The sequence below is a fragment of the Notechis scutatus genome, chromosome 2 (assembly GCF_049901735.1).
Source record: "Notechis scutatus isolate UNSWTSFEM ecotype Mainland chromosome 2, rNotScu1.2, whole genome shotgun sequence".
Taxonomy (NCBI): Eukaryota; Metazoa; Chordata; class Lepidosauria; order Squamata; family Elapidae; genus Notechis; species Notechis scutatus.
In genome coordinates, this window is record NC_142010.1 from 37,687,416 (window position 1) to 37,708,337 (window position 20,922).

The 20,922-nt window shown below is 38.5% G+C and overlaps 1 protein-coding gene across 1 annotated transcript in view; it reads right to left on the bottom strand.

Moving 5' to 3' along the window:
- Positions 1 to 20,922, bottom strand: part of PDZRN3 (PDZ domain containing ring finger 3) — a 70,250-nt gene that overhangs the window by 35,171 nt on the left and 14,157 nt on the right. The gene's annotated exons all lie outside the window — the stretch shown is intronic.

The window sequence follows — 20,922 nt, forward strand, 5'->3', positions numbered from 1 at the left end:
TTCCAGATTCATTTTACACTTGCCATGGAAAGTTATTTTTGTAGCTGATCAGTTAACCTGTCAATTATAATATTAATCATCCCTATGTTTGTGGAACAGAGAATAATTAAGGTATACATAGTCTAATCTTCTATATTAGAAAAATTCCTGATATTCACTGAGGGGGCTGCAACTGCTTTTCTCCTGGGTAAGAATTCTTCACATCTGAAAAACACTAAGGTTGGAGAAGATCTTAGGCCATTTAAGTAGCCTATTCAAAATTGCTGGGTTACATTTTTTTCCTTTTTAAATAGCACTTATCAGTAGGACTTCAGACTTATATACTGCTTCACAGTGCTTTACAGCCCTCTCTAAGCAGTTTACACGTCAGCATATTGCTCCCAACAATCTGAGTCCTCATTTTACCCAACCTCAGAAGGATGGAAGGCTGAGTCAACCATGAGCTGGTGAGACTCGAACTGCCGAACTGCTGGCTGTTCAGCAGTCAGCAGAAGGAGCCTGCTGTAGTGCATACTAACCACTGCGCCACCATGGCTCTTAAATATTCCTTTGCTAATTGTTTTGGCTCCTTGTCAAAACATTATGCCATTTCTATCTCAAGCCTCTTTGAGGTGAAAAAGTGTTTTGTTGTGATACTTACTCCTGTTAATTCATAGTGAAAACACACTTCAGAGATACTCCACTAAAAAAACCCTAAGCTGCAGGAACATCTGGTGCATCAATTAGTGGAGGCGATGCATGTCAAATATCATGTATGGCTCTGCCTGCTTTCCTCCATCATTTCAAAAGGTGACTTAAGGCTCCTTTTCCCATATCCTTTTCTCAGGATATTCTACATTACATTTTTTTTCTCTTAATATTCCAGTACTTATCCAGGGATTATCTGGATCATGTTTGTCCCAAAGGTGCTTTTCCAAAAGGCAACTTGGGTTTTTCTCCTTAATTTTTTTTTGCTTTTCATTCAAGAAGCTTATTCAGTTCTAACTTATGTTTGGTATCTATAAACATTCCCTCCATTTAGTTAGAATTGAAGAAGTTTCTTGGATAAGAAGCAAAATGTTTTCAAGGAAAAAAAACCAAGAAAGTCCAGTTGCCTTTTAGAAAAGCACTTTTGGGATACTGGGAATATGTTCAAATGCCTCTAGTCTCTCTGAGAATTAGATGTATTCCTCGGGGATGTTTATCAAAAGCAGTCCCAATTTACGAAGGTATAAGACAAAGTTGCATATAAGTTCCATTACTTTTTATTTTATATTTACATCCATAATCCAAGCACTTGCTATTTCAGTCCATCATCCATTTATTTTAGATGATTGTGCGATTATAGCATTACAGTATGCCAACCAACAAAGTTATTATTGTCTATTTCACAGATGGGAACAAGAAAAGCACTTAGAGCTCTAGCTTTATTCTGTGCAGTACAAAAGCTATCAATAAACTATCAGAAAATCAAAGTTTTAGTGCTATCATAAAATTCACAAGTGGCAAATAAATGGGACTCAAACTGAGCAGGTGTGATCTATAAATATCTTAGTACCATACTTCTTTGTCCTGGATTTCTCTTTGTTTAATTGGGCAAGTGTCAGAGTGTCTTATCTCAGCAGCTATTGTACGATTTTACCAATCAGAAGGAGCCTATTTCTCAAGAACAAGAAACCAGGAGCCAGAATAGAATTCAAAAATACTACTTTTCATGGTACTACCTATAAAACAGAATCTGATCTACTAATTGTCAAGGCAAATTGGTGCTAGATAAGGGTCAACAGAATTCATGGGGGGCTGGATTTAGGTCTCGGGTGGTAGTGTAATGCCTTCAAATTTACAATGACCCTGCTCTCAGATTCAGCCTGATCATCTCCTACACATAGGTAGTATTAAACAGGTTCGCACCAGTTCGGGTGAACCGGTAGCGGTGATTTGGCATGGGTCGCTGAACCGATGGTGACCCCTGGCTGGCCACGCCCCGACCTAATCGCGTGGTCACTCACTTCCACTGGTCGCTCTCCTAGCTTTACCTACCACGTGGTGGCCGTGGCGCAGTCGGGCGGATATCTCGGGGTTGCTGCACATGCGCACTGCGTGTGCAGCCACCACACATTCAGTGTGCATGTCCAATGGCCCCAGGACATCCTCCCACCTGCCCACCTTCCCGGAGCATGTTTTCTTCCTTCTTCCAGTGCACGTGCCTCTTCCAGCCTGGCCTGGCAGTAGGTGGCCACGTGTCCAGCTGCCCCTTTTTCAGTGCAAGAAGCCTCTCCCAACCAGATGGCTGCTCTCCACCTTCTCCTGTTTGTTTTGTATGGCCGAAGAGCAGGAGAGTAGCTGGCCGGTTGGGGGAGACTTCTTTTGCTGTGAAAGAGGTGGCTGGAGACCGAAAAAGAGTCTCTTTCAGCTGCCTCTTTTGCAGCACAAGAAGCCTGTCCCAACCATCTGACTTTGAATCTCCAGCAATCAGTTGTATTATCATTTTTTATATCTAAAGGTTTCTTTAAATATATAGTGTGTTGCAACAGTGCATGCAAATATGCTGTCTCTACATCTAAATGATTTATAATGGATTTCTCCTTAGTTGCCCACACTAATGCTGCTCGTAATGTAGTAGCCTTTAGACTAGGCGCAAACTCCTCATCGTAGTCATTTGCTGTCTGATTGAACCCTTGTGCTACTAACCTGGCTTTATGGGTAACAGTCCCATCCACACCTATCTTAAGTTTATAAACCCATTTACATCCTATGGCATGTTTGCCTGGTGGTAACCTGACATTTTCATATACCTCTAACCTTTGTAAGGATTTCAGTTCCTTATCCATTGCTTCCTGCCAAGCAGCCTGATCCTTAGCAGGATACAGTTTCAGTTCATTATAGTTACCAGGAACTGTATTCACTTGGCATACAACACTTGCCTGATATCTATCAGGTGGTTGTGTTACTCGGGTTGAACATCTTGGTAATACAGGTGGACTTTCCTGTTCCACCTGCTCCTGTTCTTCTACCTCCTCCTGTGCCTATTCTTCTACTTCCTCCTGTGCCTGTTCTTCCTCTTTAATGGCTATTGGTGGTTTAATTATTTCATTTTTAAGGACTACTTGGGTGTCAATTACAACATCATTGCTGGATTCCTGTTCCAGTTTATTCCACCCAATGTGCTCAAGAAATTTAGCACTAGCGCTACAGTAAACATGATCTCAAAATCTAAATGATCTATGGTTGGCTTCGTAACCTACGAAAAATAATTTCCTAGCTCTATGTTGCCCTTTCAGTCTTACTTGTGAGGGAATATGCACCCATGCTGGAGCTCCAAATGTGTGTAGATAACTTAAATTTGGTTTTCTGCCATGCCAACGAGTGAATGGCAATTCACCAGTTGTGTTCACTACATTGTTCAACACATGGTTGCTACACATTATGGCCTCACCCCACAGTGTTTCAGGCAAACCTGAATCAGATAACATAGTGCGAGCCATGGCTTGTAATGTTTGCCCTCTTATGTTGTGGTCTGTAAGGTGTAGAACATTTATGCTCAGCACCAGCCAATTTTAACATAGTTTGGAATCTAGTGTTAATAAACTCAGTCCTAAGTTGTTATAAACTGAATTAACCATCTGCAACTGGTCATCATGTACAACATATAAATCATTCTCTAAAGTAGCAGTAACACATTTACCCTCTTTCTCTTTTATACAGTTATCTCCCCTAAAGGTTACTACATAACCAATATTAACTAAAATACTTACTGATAACAAATTAAATTTCAGTTTAGGTACATATAACATAGATAAATGCTCATTTACACATGAACAATATGCAGTACTTCACCAGACGCTTTCATCTTCTATCCATTTGCCAATGATACATGTTGCTTACTCATGGACATCTTTACAAACCTCTCTCTATTTTTAGTAATACACTGTGATGCTCCAGTATCAACTACCCACAAATCATGGTTTACAGTTGAATTGCTAGACATAGCTAAACTAACATTCTTCTTAGCCTTCTGGTGATTACCAGAATTCTGTCATTTCCCCTTCTTACAGAATCTAGCTATATGTCCCCTAGCCCCACAAGAAAAACATTTCCTAACAGTATAAGCAGTTGAACACAAATCCTCTTCTTGTGGTTGTTCCTTCCTCAGTTGGTCCCTATCCTGCTGTCTTCTTGCCTCTTCTAACAATCTTCTGGTTATGTCAGTCAATGTCAGTTTATCTCTGGGCAGAAGATACGTAATCATCATAACTTTCATCCAATGAGGAAAGAATGATGTAAACCTGATGCAGCTCTGAAAATATCAGTTCCTTTTCATGTAGCTCTTGAAAAGTTCATTTCATGAAGTTCAAATGAGCTAACTTATCTCCACCTTTCAGAAGATGTGCTCTAAACAGTTTACGTGTAAGATGTATGTGTGCACCTACACTGTCACGAACATAAATCCTCCTCAAATTCTCCCAACACCTAGCAGCAGACTCTTCTCCACGAATATGGACTAGCTGCTGGTCACTCAGTGTTAGTCCAATTATATAAAGAGCTCGTTCATTGTTCCATTTAAAGTCAGCAAGCTTCTTGGCATCATCCTCATCATCTGGATCTCAAGCATTTATATCCGGTGGATCTTGAACTGCATTCCATAACCCTTCTCTACGCAGAAGTAGACTGCACTTCATAGACCAGGAAACATAGTTTGTTCCATCCAACTGGGTTATCAGTGATAGACTTTTTGACGGGTCTTGTGCCATCTTTACCAGGACAGTAACCCACAATTAAACAGTAAACAGCTGTCTGTATACGGTACTGTGCACTCACACCAACTCTCATTTATCTGAGCCTGGTATGGCCTGGGCCCATAACCAGTATTGAGGTAATTCCCCATTAGGAAAATGAGTGCACACAGGGAGACGTAGTGAGAGTGATGTTGAATAACACATGACCAGCACACAGATACACTGAATAGTAAAATGTAGGTTTTACTTCCAGTAAACAATTAAGCAAAGTCCAATAAGCAGTCCAAGTCATACACGGTTAAAGCAGTCAGTATTCAGTCCAGGGATAATCTAAATAACAAAGTCCAGTATCATGAACAGTTCAGTAACAGACTTACAGCAATCCAAGAAGAACGACGATCAGCAACAGTCAATAGGGAAAAATGCAGGAACCAAAAACAGTGAACATCAGAACATCTAACAACTAGCAACAACAGAACTAACAACTCAGGTTTCTGGATCCATCTTATTGCCGTTTGAGGAACCACACCCAATTACAATTTTAGCATTCCCTTAAAGAGGGATGTCTATTCTATTTAAATGTCTATTCTGGTTTATATATTTCCAACCCAACTATTCGGTGACTATCAATTCCTAACACCATCTAGTCCAACCACCTGCTCCAGCAGGAGACCTTATATCATCTGGAATCTGGATTATTTTGGTGCCTCTAACAGACAGGAAAATTGGCAGAGGAGTTTACTAGGATAAGGCTGCAATGCAGAGGAAGGCAGAGATAGTCCTTTACTTATGAGTACAATTGAGCCCAAAATTTTGGTTGCTAAGCAAGAGCGTTGTTAAGTGAGTTTCATCACATTTTATTCAATTCATGATATCTCTTGGGTCTAACAGTCATATGCAGGCTAGGTTATGTGAAGGCATGTGCAATGTTCTAATGCACAGAAGTTATAGTTAAATGTGTGGCAGAAAGTGGACTATTGATGTGTTTTTCCAAATGCAGTGAAGTTGAATGTGTATAGTTTTAGAAGAGCTGTGTCTCTGTGTGTGTGCATATACACATACAGTATATATAGTAGATAATGTATCTTTTTGTGGGCCTTTACACACACTATACTATACAATATGTATGTACACATATGGCATGTATACATAGGATTAAATAAGTGTATTTTGGATGTTCAGTAATAGTAAATAAATAGAGAGGGAAATTGTATCTCTTTGAGGCCAGGCCAGGCACCACTTGATGCGAGTGATGTCAGTTGGCCACGCTCACCCAGTCACATGACCACCAAGCCACACCCACCCAGTCACATGACCACCAAGCATACCCACCCAATCACATGACCACCAAGCCACGCCTACCCAATCACATGACCACCAAGCCATGACCACCAAATAAGCCATGCCCACAGAACCGGTAGTAAAAAATGTTGAATCCTACCACTGCTCCTACACTATTATATCCTTGCAACTTGCAAGGTTTTCCAAGTTAAGGTAGTCCCTCAGCTTCTTTAACACTACAAATTTGCTCTTTTGCAAAACTTAACATTCATGAAAACTAGACATGGTTGTTTGTTTTTCCCCCTTACCTTCTGACAAAAAATATGGCCACCTATCTGAAGTTGCTTACTAAATAATAACTGACTATAGTCAATGATGCATGCACATCAATAGTCTCCTTTTCATAGTTATTTAAAAGAAAGACAGCATGTTGAAATGGATTATATTCTTTTTGTTTAAATTATTTAAAAAATAAATCACACTGAAAAGAGATCTGACAACACTGCAATTTAGTCAGACATCAGGGCAAATATTTATCAAGAAAAATGGGTATCAAAGCAAATCTCTCACATTTGATTTTAATTTCTTTTAAAAAATAAAGGTATTTTAATGCATGCAACTAGATAGAGAAACATTTAAAGAAAAGAGTAAAGATGAGGAGTATATTTGATTAAGAATCATTGTAAAGCCTAATTTTGGATCTTCTGCTGACTATCCTTACGGCAGAAGTATAACGTTACATATATGCTGAGTATATCTTAATATTTATCACTGCATTCACTTATACCTTGGTAAAGCAGTACATGATGGTGCAAATATCTTTCAATTCAACAGTGCCATATAAACCAGTTTTATTCATCCAAGATTTATCTGTTTTGCAGGCTAAAGATACTTCACTGTCCAATGGCTATTTTACACCAACCACTCTGAAAGAGCATGATAATATATAGCATCTTTGTAACAAGAGTTTTGCATTGTTGCAATGCCAACATCATTAGTGAGGGAATGACTTGCAATACGTATGTACATGTCAATTCTTATTCCAATAAATATTATAAACACTATTGATAAGAGATTGATTAAATCACCTTTGCTAAAACACTTGGCTGATCCATCTGTGTGTATATTTTGATTAATTTCATAATTTACAACCATGTAGATCAGCTTTCATTTAACAGGTATGATTTGGTGATGTAGGGTATGAAATTCCCAGAACTCCTTTCCTCTAATCTGAAACCTTCAGATATGTTGGGTTTGCCAGCTCTGATAATTTTGTTTCCCTAGCCTGATACATAAGTGGAATTTGGCAGATCTCAACATTTACTGGCCAGTAAATATCTGGGAAACCACCAGCTTGGGGAAAGCCAGCATGCATATCTTTTCTTCACATTTTGGCAAAAGTGCCTGCTGCAATTCAGGTCTTTGGACAGAGCTGCAACATGGTACAGGAAGTCATGTTTCTCTGTCAATCTATTAAGGGACAGAAAGCCCATCCAGACATCATATTGTTTTAATCAGCTAATGGGCAGAACCTGAAAATAGTTTTCCATAGGGTTTCATAGAAGGGAGGAAAGGGGTGCTGTTGGGCTGGCAAATGAAAGAGTTATTAAATAAATAAATCTCCCTCCCTCCCTATCCCCTTATCTCTCTCTCACACAAACACACACAATTCTGAAGGAGAACATAGATATAGAAGGTGCCACAAATATGGAAATGAAATAAAGTCACTTAGCTTCTAATCAGCATCTCATGAAGTGCTACAAACAGTTTTAACAGTTTGTAGACAGAAATTTTCATTTTATCTTTTATCAGAAACAAGAAGCTTGGGTACCACTTGTCCTGATTTGAGAGGGTCTTAATGTATCCCAGCAAACTAATTAGAGCTTGCTCTGAAACGAGGACACAATGCCTGACTTTACCACTCTTGCTTTAAGACTCTTCACCTCTTTCAGGAAATGGGAAGAGTTTAAATTCATAATGTGTCAGGAGCTCAATTCATATTCCTGACAATGCCATTCCCACCAGCCTTCTTCATTTTATCCTGACCATCTGGGTTCACTTGTCCTAAATGGCTTTCGAGTTGAATATTTCTGACCTGCCTGTGAACTTTGGCAGAACAAAATAGGATAGTCATGAACACCATAAATGTAGCTTCCAGAGTTCCTGTACAATTAAAATGCAGCTCTGATCCTTGGAACCAGGGCAGGATACAAATATAATATATAAGTACTTTTATGATTTGTGAGCACTAAATTACAGCAGAAGAACAAAGCATCTTATGGCAACATAAAGGCTAACAGATTTATTGTAGCATATGCCTTATAGGGTTGTGCTTTCACAAAACTTCTGTCTCAATAAATCTGTTTGTCTTTATGGCATCACATTTTATTCTTGTTGCTGTTGCAAGATGGCTGCTTCTCTGGAACTAAAATGCAATGATCACATTCTCCATGTGATACTCTTCATACCTCTGTTGACCACAAAGCCATGCATATTTCTGTTCCAGTGAGATAGATATTCAGTTGCTTTCAGCAGCTTGAGTGTTTATTTATTTTTGTATAGTGTGAATATTACAAATATATGCTTGGAAACATATCTGAAAATGCAAGTAATGTTTTGATACACATTACAGTATGGTTAGCTTCAGGTGCCTCTCAAGTGGATTCAGTTGCAATCCTCATTTTGCTGTTATTAATTCATTCTATTAATTGTTATCTCTTATCTCCAAGGAGTTAATGATCACATGCATGGATTTCTATTCCCAGTATCTTCTTTATGACCTTTTGATGTAGATTAAAAGACAGTGGCTATAAAATCTCCATATCAGCGTGATTTGAATTTGAGTTACTCAACTATAACTGGTAAGTAGAATACCTCTAACTGAGCTCAATGATTTCCTTGGCTTAGAAGGTTGAACAGAGAGCTAAAGTGCAAATGGAGGAAATATCATAGCAAATCAGATTTTTTTCCCCCAGGCCCATTTGAGATCTTACTCTGTGCCCATGGATGCCACAAAAAGGTTTTAAAGAGTAGTAATGTTATACTTTACGATCCAATACCATCTTTACCAAGATATTGTGTTCAAGATCTGAAAGACTGATTTGCTTCACCTGGAACTCCAATCTCGGGACACTGGGACACATCTTTATTATCACTTGTCGGGTTTATAGAAACACTTATAGAAATAGATCTCAAAGATATAGACAGGTGTATGGAGAAACGAAGACCACTGCTCATTTACTCACTGCTTCATAGTGCTTTACAGCCCTCTCTAAGGATTTAAAGAGTCAGCATATTGCCCCCGACAATCTGGGTCCTCATTTTACTGACCTTGGAAGGAGGGAAGGCTGGGTTAATCTAGAGCCTGGTGAGATTTGAACTGCCAAACTGCAGTCAGCTGGCAGTCAGCAGAAATAGCCTGCAGTACTGCATTATAACCACTGCACCACCATGGCTCCTCATGGTTATCAACCTTTTCTTTACACTGACCCCTTTAAATACCATGGACCATGGCCACGGACCCCCAAAACTTAAATCAAGATTTAAATCATAATATTTTTGTGGACACTTTGTGATGACAACGTGGGGTCCCAGAGGTATGCAGACCACAGGTTGAGAACCATTAGGGTACAGGGTTTCCAGCCTCAGCAGTGGTTGGACTAGAAGACATTCAAGGTCCCTTCCAGCTCTGTTATTTGGCCTTTCCTGGGTCATTAAAATTAGCCAGTGGATGGGAATAATACCATGGTTAAGGTGCGGGGGAGAAAGGAGTAGTTAACCAAAGCTTTCTTGAGATAGGATACACTTTTATGTGCCTTTAAGAGATAATGTATAAATAAAAACTTTCTGCTGATTCAAATGACCTTTCTAGCTACTGTATAAGTCAATCTCAAATGTTTCCTGGACCAATTTCTATTAGGATTCTGTTCTACTGAAACTAACTCTCTCCCAGTGGTTTTTCATACCATCAGCAATGGTATCTTTCTAGATCATCTGTCAGGATTGTTTTGCATTGCTTCTGTGTAGATTGTGAACAGAAGATGATGCTAAGAAACTATTATTCAACACCCATCACCTTCCCTGGCATTTCTGGGTTCTATCATGGCTCCTGTACAGAGGTGGTATTCAGCAATTCTGGAGAACCAGTAGCGGAAATTTTGAGTAGTTCAGAGAACCAGCAAATACCACCTCTGACTGGCCCCTGCCATCTAATCTCTGCCTCCCAAGACGCAGCTGATCAGCTGGGTCTTCTTTTGTTGCCCTGCACAGGAGAACGGAGCTGGAAAGAAGGTTAGTGGGATGGGGAGGGAATGGGATTTTGCAGTATCCTTCCCCCAGGAGTGGGGTGGAAATGGAGATTTTGCAGTATCCTTCCCCTGCCATGCCCACCAAGCCACGCCCATCAAGCCACACCACATTTACCAAGCCATGCTCATGGAACCGGTAGTAAATTTTTTTGAATCCCACCACTGGCTCCTGTACTTTTTCAAGTAGCTGCATGAATCTGTGAGAAACGTAATTCAGAGCTCCAAAGATAGGTCCCTTTGCTATGGCCATCTCGATTTCTCCTTGGAACTTAAACCCCAACAAAGTCATTAGCACCCTTTAATGTTGCTTAATTTCGATAATAAACTGGATGAAACAGAACAAGCTGAAATTAAAGCAGCCTCCCAAGAAGATCGAACTGGCCTTGAAAAAAAATGACTTTGAAGAATGAGGTGGAATTTACCCGGAATTGGTTTACACTCCCTCAGAATTAGCAAGTCTACAGTTGATCTCTAGCTGTCACATGATCGCCTCCCCACTCAGCTTCTGACAAGCAAAGTCAATGAGGGAAACTGGATTTTCTTACTGGCTGCATGATTTACTTAATACCACACTGATTTGTTTAACAGCTGTGGCAAAAAGTTTTTTTTTTTTTTTTTACAAATCTGATGTGACATACTTAATACCCACTTTGCTTAGCAACAGAAAATCTAGTCCCAATTGTGGTCATAAATTCTTGTCTGTATGCCATTTTTATTTTTATTATTTCTCCATGGTTGCAGCTCCTGCCTGGTTTTGCACTGCCATCCCCTTCTTAAAGCTGTCAATACATTCATGGGACAAGTGATTTTTTTTTTATCACACAACTTGCTTTTTTAAAAAAAAATTAAGGCTAGGAGGGAGGGACCAGTCAAGGTTACTCAGCTGCCTCAGGGAGAAGTAAAAGATAAATTGTATAGGTCCCAGTTTAGCAACTTAACCATATACCAAGCATCATAACTATATTACACTGTGTCTCTGCCACATATACATGTAATTGCTTACTATGTATAGTACCTAAATAGAATAAAGAAAAATGGAAGGAGTAAAGAAATGAGGCATATAAAAGACAGGTTCAGTTAGATTTGGAAAGAGGGAAGAAAAATGAGCAAATGAAGGTAAGGCATGAGAAAAAAAGATGCATGAGAAGAAGGATGAATGAATGTGAGGAATGGTAGAAAAAATATTTCATTTCATTTATTTTTCATTTTTTTGAATTGTCAATTGCTTACAAGATAATAGGTATAAGTATAAACATGAGTAAGAATACAGGAAATAGGTACAAATAAATGGGGACAATAGACAATAGGCATTGTGCATATATACATTCCCCTTGCACATACGCACGCCCCTTTATATATGTGCAGAAAATGCTGTGCTATGGCAAAAAGAGAATGAAAATTGGGAAAATGTGAGAAATTAATAAAAAGAGATATCTGGGTCAGCTGAGGCAGTAGCACTGCCCTCTTAGATTAACAGAAGTGTATAAATGACTCCCAGAGTGACCCCAGCTGGCCACTTCTTATCCAGAATGTGCAGCCAACCTGGGAATTAACATTTTTCTGTTTTGCTACATTGGTGTTGGTTGCATTTGCAAAAATATAAGACAAAAGCATGCTCAATTTTGTTCCGGTCAAATTAAATGTCATTAACTGACTCAGTTGAGCACATTACTATTTGTACTGCTGTAAAATTAAGCCCAATTCAGTTAGTGGAAGAAATGCTGATTGTGTCCAAAGTTTTATTATTTACCATAAATGAAATGTGAAATGCTAATGCCTGAGGTTTAGTCATGAACTTTTCCTTAAAAGACTAAGCAATTAGGGTGACAAAGCAATCAGAGTTAAAGCATACAGAAACAACCCATGTTATATCGAGTGTAACATCCTGAGATCACTGTTAGCAGAAAAACACTTAAATACTACTTGGTCTTAAAGTTAATGAAAACTATGAAAATATTCTCTAGCCAAGGCTTCTTAAAATAAACATTATGCAGGAAAATTCTGCTATAGATTTCTTTTTAATTTTTTGGGATTGGCTCATTAGAGAAGAATTTGCTTTCAGAATGATTGGTGGCCTCATAAAAAAGTTGCACTGAATCTCGTCCCCATTTCAATAGCTTTTTTGACTGAATTTGTTTTGTTTTTAATTGGGATAAGTCACTGGCATTTATGGATTAAGTAAACAGTATTGCCACCATTTCTTTGGCTCCAATCCAGGTTAGAGATGGGAACAGCTGTGAAAAAACCTGGAAAAATGGGGAAAAAACAGGGTTTTTTTTTCATTGTTTTCCAAATGGCTTTGGAAAAAGCTGGAAAAGAAAAAAGAAAAAAACACCCTTTCCCCAATTTTTTTCCTCTGGCATTTCCATCTCTATTCCAGGTATGTGTATGCATCTGCAACATGCATGGGTATTGGAATTCAAGAAGAATGTTCTGTACTGGAATGATAACATTACCAAACACAAATGAAAATTTAATAAAGTAGCTTTTATATCTGTAAGTGAACAAGAGGTTTCACCATAGTTTTACTAAGGTTAGTTATGGAATATCTACCATTATTATTACAACTCATTAAACTAACTCATATTCATTTCGGAACCATACAGGGCAAAGAAATTGTTCATAAAAGTATACAAATGTATTAATCATGTAAGTGATTAGATGGGGAATATCACATGGTGCTTTCTTTGAATTCACTTGGTTCCCAAGCTGGAGTACCCTTTACTACTGAGATTATAATTCCCAGAATTACCCAGCCATGTGAGGTTCAAAAGACTTTGGAAAACATATATAGGAAAAGTCTAATTTACAGTGAGGGCCACATGAACCTTGGCAGTGGAATAACTATAGTTATGAGGAAAACTGCATGTGTGGAGTACGAAGGTACCTTGAAATATCTGAGCCTTGGTTTTTAGCAACTGGAAATAGACAATTCTAGCCATATGTGCAGGCTGTCAACCTTCAAAATGTTCAAAAACATCATTTTCTCACATTACCACCTTTTTTCACAGCAGTAAAAAGATCTAAGTTTACACTGGTGCGTTGCTGTTTTTCCTTGTTCCTTCTTGTGTTCATTTATCTCCCAGTGAGATATCAATGGAACTCGTTATTATGGAAGCTTTCATTCTCTTTTCCCATTGACAAGAGCATGCTGGATGTCTGACACACTAAATGCATATTAGATTTATCACATGGGGATATTTGGGATGACTGAAACCATCATTCTAGGGATGGAAATAAAATCAGTCATGTGAATCAAGTACAATCCCACTGCTTTCTTGGGAGTTATTTAGATTTATATTAATGTCAAAATCATTGACATCTTGCATCATTTCTTACCAGCAAGAAACCTCTGAACACTATTAGTGAGAAATGAGGTATTTCAAAATGTCTATCTTGCCCAAGGAATCCAATTAACATGATCACAGAGTGTAAAGAAGATTTAATTTATTTATTTATATCCCACCTTTATTATTTTTACAAATAATTCAAGGTGGCAAACATACCCGAAGCACCTTCCTCCTCTTATTTTTCCCACAACAACAACAACCCTGTGAGGTGAGTTGGACTGAGAGAGGGTGACTGGAAATGCATATTCAGACCTGTAATAATTTGGTAAGTTAATTTTTTTTAATAAACCATTTATCATTTCCATGATCCATAAATATTTATTTATTTATGAAATTTCTGGGCACCTTACAAAATGCCATAACAAAAATAGAAAATTAAAAAAATACATTGTCAAAAAGTGGACATCCAGAAAAAAAAGCCAACAACCCTACATCATACTCTGATTCAAAGTCTTGGGATAGGCCCAGATTTTAAAGTCTTATTTAAAGAGGGGCAGGACAAATTTTTTTTTTGGGGGGGCATACTAAAAAATGGCAAATATTATTATTTGCACCCTATATATGGGGTTATTTTCCACCTAAAACAGGTTTTTGAAATTGCTAGGCCTAGTCGTAAAGATGAATAAGGATGCATGGATGTATGGGAAGCTCTTGTATTATGAAGTTCATTGGATCTGTATGCATGAAATGACAATGAATTCAGCTCCCTAGAATTTCTGGCTGTGAGGACCAATGTCAATGCAAGCAAAAGGAGTTTAATTCCAAAACAACATACTTTAAGTTTTTCCATGAGTCCAGATCAAAGAATGCAAAGGCTGCTAAAGCACTTTATCATACATAAACTTTTCAACTGGAAAAAAGATCTGTTATTCTGTACTTCATCCTCAGAGAGGTTTAAAGGTAATCCTTGATTTATAAGCATAACTGGAATAGGAATTGCCATCATCAATTGTTGCAATCATATGTTGAGTTGGACCTGATTTTACAACTTCTCAGGTAGCTGTCAAGAGAGTTTTGTGGTTGTTGAACAAATCCATCTTCCCAAATGGGCACTTGATCACATGACTGCAGGATGCTGCAACTGGTTGTAAATGCAAGCTGGTTACAAGTTCCCAAATTGCGATCATGTGACCAGGGGTGGTGCAACAATCATGAGTAAAAATACAGGTCATAGGTCACTTTTTCTGAGATTGTCATAGCTTCGAACTGTTGCTAAATGTATTCATTTTAAGTCGAGGACCATCTGTATTGGAAAGCATCTGTTCCAGTTTGTTCTATTCATATTCTGTCTTTCCTGTTAGCTAAAGGAAGTCTTCCAATTGTAATCCAACAATCCAAAAATTTAATCACTATATTCAGAATGCTATATGGCAATGGTCTCCAACCTTGGTAACTTTAAGACTTGTGGACTTCAACTCCTAGAATTCCTTAGACAGCATGCATTGTTGAAGAATTCTGGAAGTTGACATCCACAAGTCTAAAAGTTGCCAAGTAGATCTCTGGTATATTGGGAGACTGGGTGAAAAGATGCTGTCTAGGGAGCAATCTGATTAGAGGGAGCATAGCCCACAATTGCATAATGAGTGGAGTAGGGCTAAGGTCTTTAGCCCCTTTCCCTAAGTTATAGGGCTATAAAGGTGATAGTGGGAGAATTGTACTTCAATCTTTCAAGAATCTGTTATAGCTTTACAATAAACTGAAAAGATCTTATATGGTCTTGTTTCCTATCTGGTCTACCTGGTAAGGCTGACCTTACCAGGTAGACCAGATAGACTCATTGGTTGCCCTCTTAATATGGGATTGTGAAGCAGCTGGACACATATATTTTAAAGTTAATCCTTCACTATCAGACAACTCTGGCTTGATAAATCTTTGCATTAAATTGTATTATACGAATAGTTTGCAGAAATTGAATTGCACTGTAGAAACGATGTGTAGTCACATAATCAGGGGTGGGATTCCATCGGTATAACAACCAGTTTGGGGATCGCACGCTTTGCGCGCGCACGTGCCAAATGTGCACTCCGCATTTAAAAAAGCTCTAATACTTATCTTCTACTGCAGTCCCTGTGAATAAAAAGCTGAGGCGCAGCAAACTCCTCAGCCATGCGAATCAGCTGTGCTCTAAAAAAACAAAACAAAGCACAGGAAAGAGCAGGGGTGGGCGGGGCCGACATGCTCGTCACAGCGAACCGGTTCACTGCCAGCTGATCTTTGGAGCAAGGGGTTTGCCTGAACTGGTCCAAACCGGTAGAATCCCACCCCTGCACATAATCGTTTAAAATTGAAACAACATACATAGATGGAAGGGAGATTTGATCTTTACAGTTTCTTAAGAATTGTGCTTGCTCTCTGATTGATCTTGTAACAAGAAAACAATAAATTAATAACAATAGAATAGGCAATTGCTTTTTTCACTGAAAGTTCTATAAAATAAAGGAACTCAGATGGAGTGGAATTCAACAGCACCAAATTATGCTTAACTTGTTAATGCTTCTTAGGGGTTTGCAGTCAGAAAATATTCTTCAAGAATTATTGACCATGTACCTCAAATATACCTGCTATAATTCAGTAGCTGAACCCATACTTTACATGCAGAACCTCCAAGTACAATTAGTTAAAAAGGTCAGGTAGCATGCAGTGATTAGATAGGGCTGGTCTGCATTGGATTTATAGCTGAGAATAAGTCAGTTCAAACTAGCATTTTGTGTCCTAGTAATTTTACAAATTTATCTAATTGTGAAGCAAGGTTCAGAAAACAGGTAATGAAGTTATGAAATTAATTTTTAATACAAAATGTATATCTCCAGCATTATTTAAAAGCACAGTTTATGATTCTGTGCTGGTTTGAAAGGGCTGCAAAAATCTGGATGATCACTAGATTAAAATAAAGAGAGAGATACAGAAAAATCCAACTTCTTGCTACTGCCAACTAATAATCCTGTGTGCTTGGCTTTTTTTTTTATTTTGCAGCTGAGAAAGGATTATGTTAAACTCAGAAAGAATACTGTAAAGGAGAAGACTCAGAGTGAAAAGTAAGTAATTCAAATGGTCAGTCAAGAATGTAACACAAAAATGAGCTATCTATATGTAACAAGACATCAATACTATGAAGCCATGACTGAGAAACAGAATGATAGAACAGACCATTAAGGCAATAGATGATGAATGTTCCTAATCAAGAAAAGATGACACCATGAGATGAAAAATGGCAGGCCTAGGCACAAATCCAAATGGAAAGTCTTCCAAGCAAGGGAATGCAAAGGACATCTGAAACACATTAATCATGTGTGTGGAATTTTTTTAAACCCCTTATGTTGTGATGAACCAACAAGGACAAAAGGCAATAAAGGTTCACAAGTATGTTGTGGCTGTTGCACCACGCCTATTACCATATCCCTCTCTGCTATGACCTCTTTTAGGTTAGGTATTTCTATTTCTTCCATAGAAGGCTGCTACTAGAAGGTGATTACTGTTTGGTCAAAAGTCTAGAGCAGGGGTATCAAAATGGATTTCTTCAAGGGCCAGATCAGCATTGTATTTCTCCTCTGCAGGCTGGCCAGGAGGGGGAGGTGGGAAGAACAACGGGATGGATGCCTCCTGCAGCACCCTGCCAGGCAAAATGGGGTGTGGGTTGGCCGCGTGCCCCCCCTCCCCCCCCGTGCCTGTTTTCAGCTTCCACAGACTCCTGCAACACTCTGCTGACCAAAAATGGGCTGCGGGGGCCTTGGCCTCCTGGGGCCTGTTTTTGGCTGGCAAAGTGCTGCAGTAGGCCATGGAGGCCAAAAATGGACCTCCAAAAACAGGCCAAGGCCCCCCCGATAGAGTGCTTCAGGAGACTGTGGAGGCCAAAAATGGGCCTCAGGAGCTGTATGCAGACAGCAGAGGTATTGCAAGCCACTCCTTTGATATTTCCAGGCCTATAGCATTTTTCCAGATGAACCTTCTTAAATGCAAACATAATTTCTAAAAAAATATCTAAGAAAAATCACACATTAGTAAGGTTGGGGTGCCAAGTAATTTACATAGATTTACATAAAATTCTTTTTAGAATCAAATTAAAATTTATCCAGGTATTCTGAATTTTGAAAATGAAGCAATTAACTTCTCTTTTAGGTTGATAGACTTTTAATGCACATTGTATAGTTTCTATACCTCTTAAGTTTCTACAGTTATGTTATTAACAAGCTTTATAATTTTAGGTACTCCACCTGAATATACTAGAGACGATAAAAGTGAAATGTGGAAATAGAAAAAGTGAAGTAACAAAACACTGATCAAAGCCAAAAGAACATTTGTGTTAATGCATGTGAAAGGCAAAAAAGAATGAGTATGGGAATGGACAATTTCTACAGCAGTGTCGACAGCAAACTCAAGTCAGAAGAATTGTCATCACCCAAATGATACCTGTTAGAACATAGAAGACAGAATCATAGGGCAGGAGGTTGTCTAATCCAATCTGCTGCCCAAGGCAGGAGCCTTATAGCATCCTGGTTAAATAGCTGTCCAAACTCTTCTTGAAAACTTCCAATGATGGAGCACTAACTCCAGGAGGCAAGTGAGATATTATTGCTGTTGTGAAGTAGGTTCTGGAAAGGAAGTTAAGGTTCTCACATATCTCTGTGTGTGGGCTAAACTGTCATCTACAAATGGAGCTTTTCAATTCTGAAGAACTTTGATAAACATGGGTGACAGTATACTTCTAGAAATATGTATGAACCAGATGTTTATGTTGGTTCAATGGAATGTGTCAGCTCTCAATTCTTCAAATATTGAATTTTGACTGAGAGGCAAGGCTGGATAGTATTTAGTTTTGTATAGTCTTGGCCCAAGGCAAATTTTAAAATTTGAATTGCAAAGATTTGCAGATAATTAAAACATTTGTACTGGAGATATTAGAATTTTTGTTTTGTTCCTAGTTTTTCTTTTTCTTTTTCAATTATTCCACTCCCCCCCCTCAGTTTGTTTTAAATTTTTCCTTTTATGAATTAATCACTTTTTACAATATCAATATGGTTTATACATACTTACAGATTATACATTATGGTTTATAAAGCTTGTATAACATAACTGAACAAACGTAAGAGGCATAAAAACTATACAACCTGCGTTAAATCTATCAACCTAAAAGAGAAGTTAATTGCTTCAGTTTCAAAATTCAGAATGCCTGGAGGTATTTTAATTTGACTCTAAAAAAGAATTTTATGTAATTCTTTGTAAATCTATGTCAATTACTTGACTTATATACATATTTATAGGTGTTGTCTGAGGCAAATGTGTAAGTAGTAGCGTTTGTGTAAAGCAGAGGTCTCCAAACTTGGCAACTTTAAGACTTGTGGACTTCAACTCCCAGAATTCTCCAGCCAACATAGCTGGCTGGAGAATTCTAGGTGTTGAAGTCCACAAGTCTTAAAGTTGCCATGTTTGGGGACCCCAGTGTAAAGGCATCACCATTTATGTACAGGTAGTCCTTGACCATGATTCAGGTGCCTGTCTACCAGCTCACACACATGACCATTGTAGAATTCCATGGTCATGTGACCCTCTTTTGCAATTTCTCCTGCCATCTTCCCACAGGCATAGTCAATGGGAATTGTCAATGGGAAAATTGGCAGGGAAGGTTGCAAGTTGCTTCAGTAAGTTTGCTTTTTCTCCTGAGAAGTCCTACTACAAAGTGCAAGATCCTAGAGATCTCATACTCCCTGTCAGCCCTGCATTCCATAGCACATACCAGTAGCCCCTGCTGGTCTGGTGTGGCTCTATAGCACCTGTCCATGGATGCTGCACCGGTGGCCCCCACTGACTCATCCATAATCTGTAGCACTGCCTTCAGCACTCCTCCCCAGTAACATCTCTCTCTGTGCTTCTCACATCTTCCTGTTAATAACTTGTGCAGTTCTGGGGTTACAATGGCAATCAGGGTTACTGTCACTAAGTGATCTAAGTGGCATCACACTTTACAGCTGCTTCACATAGCAACTGAAATTCCAGTCCCAATTACCGCCATAAACCATAAACTACCTGTATTGTCATTTAAGCCCTATCGGGTATCAATGTATATTTACAGGTGTTGACAGGACAACACTAGATATTTTACTACTTAATAAACAGAACTGTCTTAATTGTCCTTAGGGGTCCAAGGTTTGGAAATCACTAGGGGTACCCCAAAGCAATTACAGAGATACTAAAAATGATGTGAACTGAGGAACTTTGGGAAATTGCTTTATGGGATGGGAAGGTAAATCACAGGATCCAGAAGTACAGCTGAAAGAATTAAAAGTGTTTTCTATGTCATGTCATGTCACATTAAACTTCCTATTTCTAAACTGATCATCTTCCTCAGAAAGAGTTCTTGGTGGTGTACAATATTATACTACACTATACTTTATTATACATGTAGTCCTTAATTTACAACCTTTTGTTTAGGGACCATTCAAAATTACAACACTAAAAAAGTGAGTTATGACTGTTTATCACACTTATGACTGTTGCAGCAACCCCATGGTCATGTGATCAAAATCCGAATGCTGGCAACTGACTCATATTTATGATGTTGCAGTGTCCTGGGGTCATGGGATCAATCGTTGTGACCTTCTGACAAGCAATGTCAATGGGGAAGCCAGATTCACTTTACAATCATGTGATACTGACTTTACAACTGCAGTGATTCACTTAACAACTGTGGCAAGAAAGGTCGTAAAGGTCCAAAACTCACTTAGCAACTTAAAATTTGGGTTCATTTGTTGTCGTAGGTTGAGGACTACCTGTACTATGCTAACCACCCAAGTCAGGAGTCTATTTTATGCCTCTAACTAGAGAATTTTGTTTAATCAACATATCACAAACTGTAAGTTATGCAACAAGGAATCAGTTACTCCTTACCAACGCAACCTCTTTTTTGTTTCTATAGAAAGATACTATGCAGAGCAGCAGCTTCTAGATTCTAGACTAACTTTCTATAGAAGATCTTATATATAAGATCACAGTTTTACTGTTACTAATATCATGGCTCTTTATTCCTTGGAGTACAAAAGAACATCCTCCTAGTACTATTATTATCTATTTGAGGAACAATGGAATAAATAGAATAATGACATCTCTGTTTGAGAACTTTGATCCCTGAGGAATGTGAAAAGAGTAAGATAGAGCAACAAAGGCATAAGTCATAATACAGGTTCTGTAAAGAGATGAAGAAAGCAGAACCATTTGTGTCACTTATATAGTGCATCAAAACATTCTTTTCCCCAGAGCCACTGAAAGTATCATGAT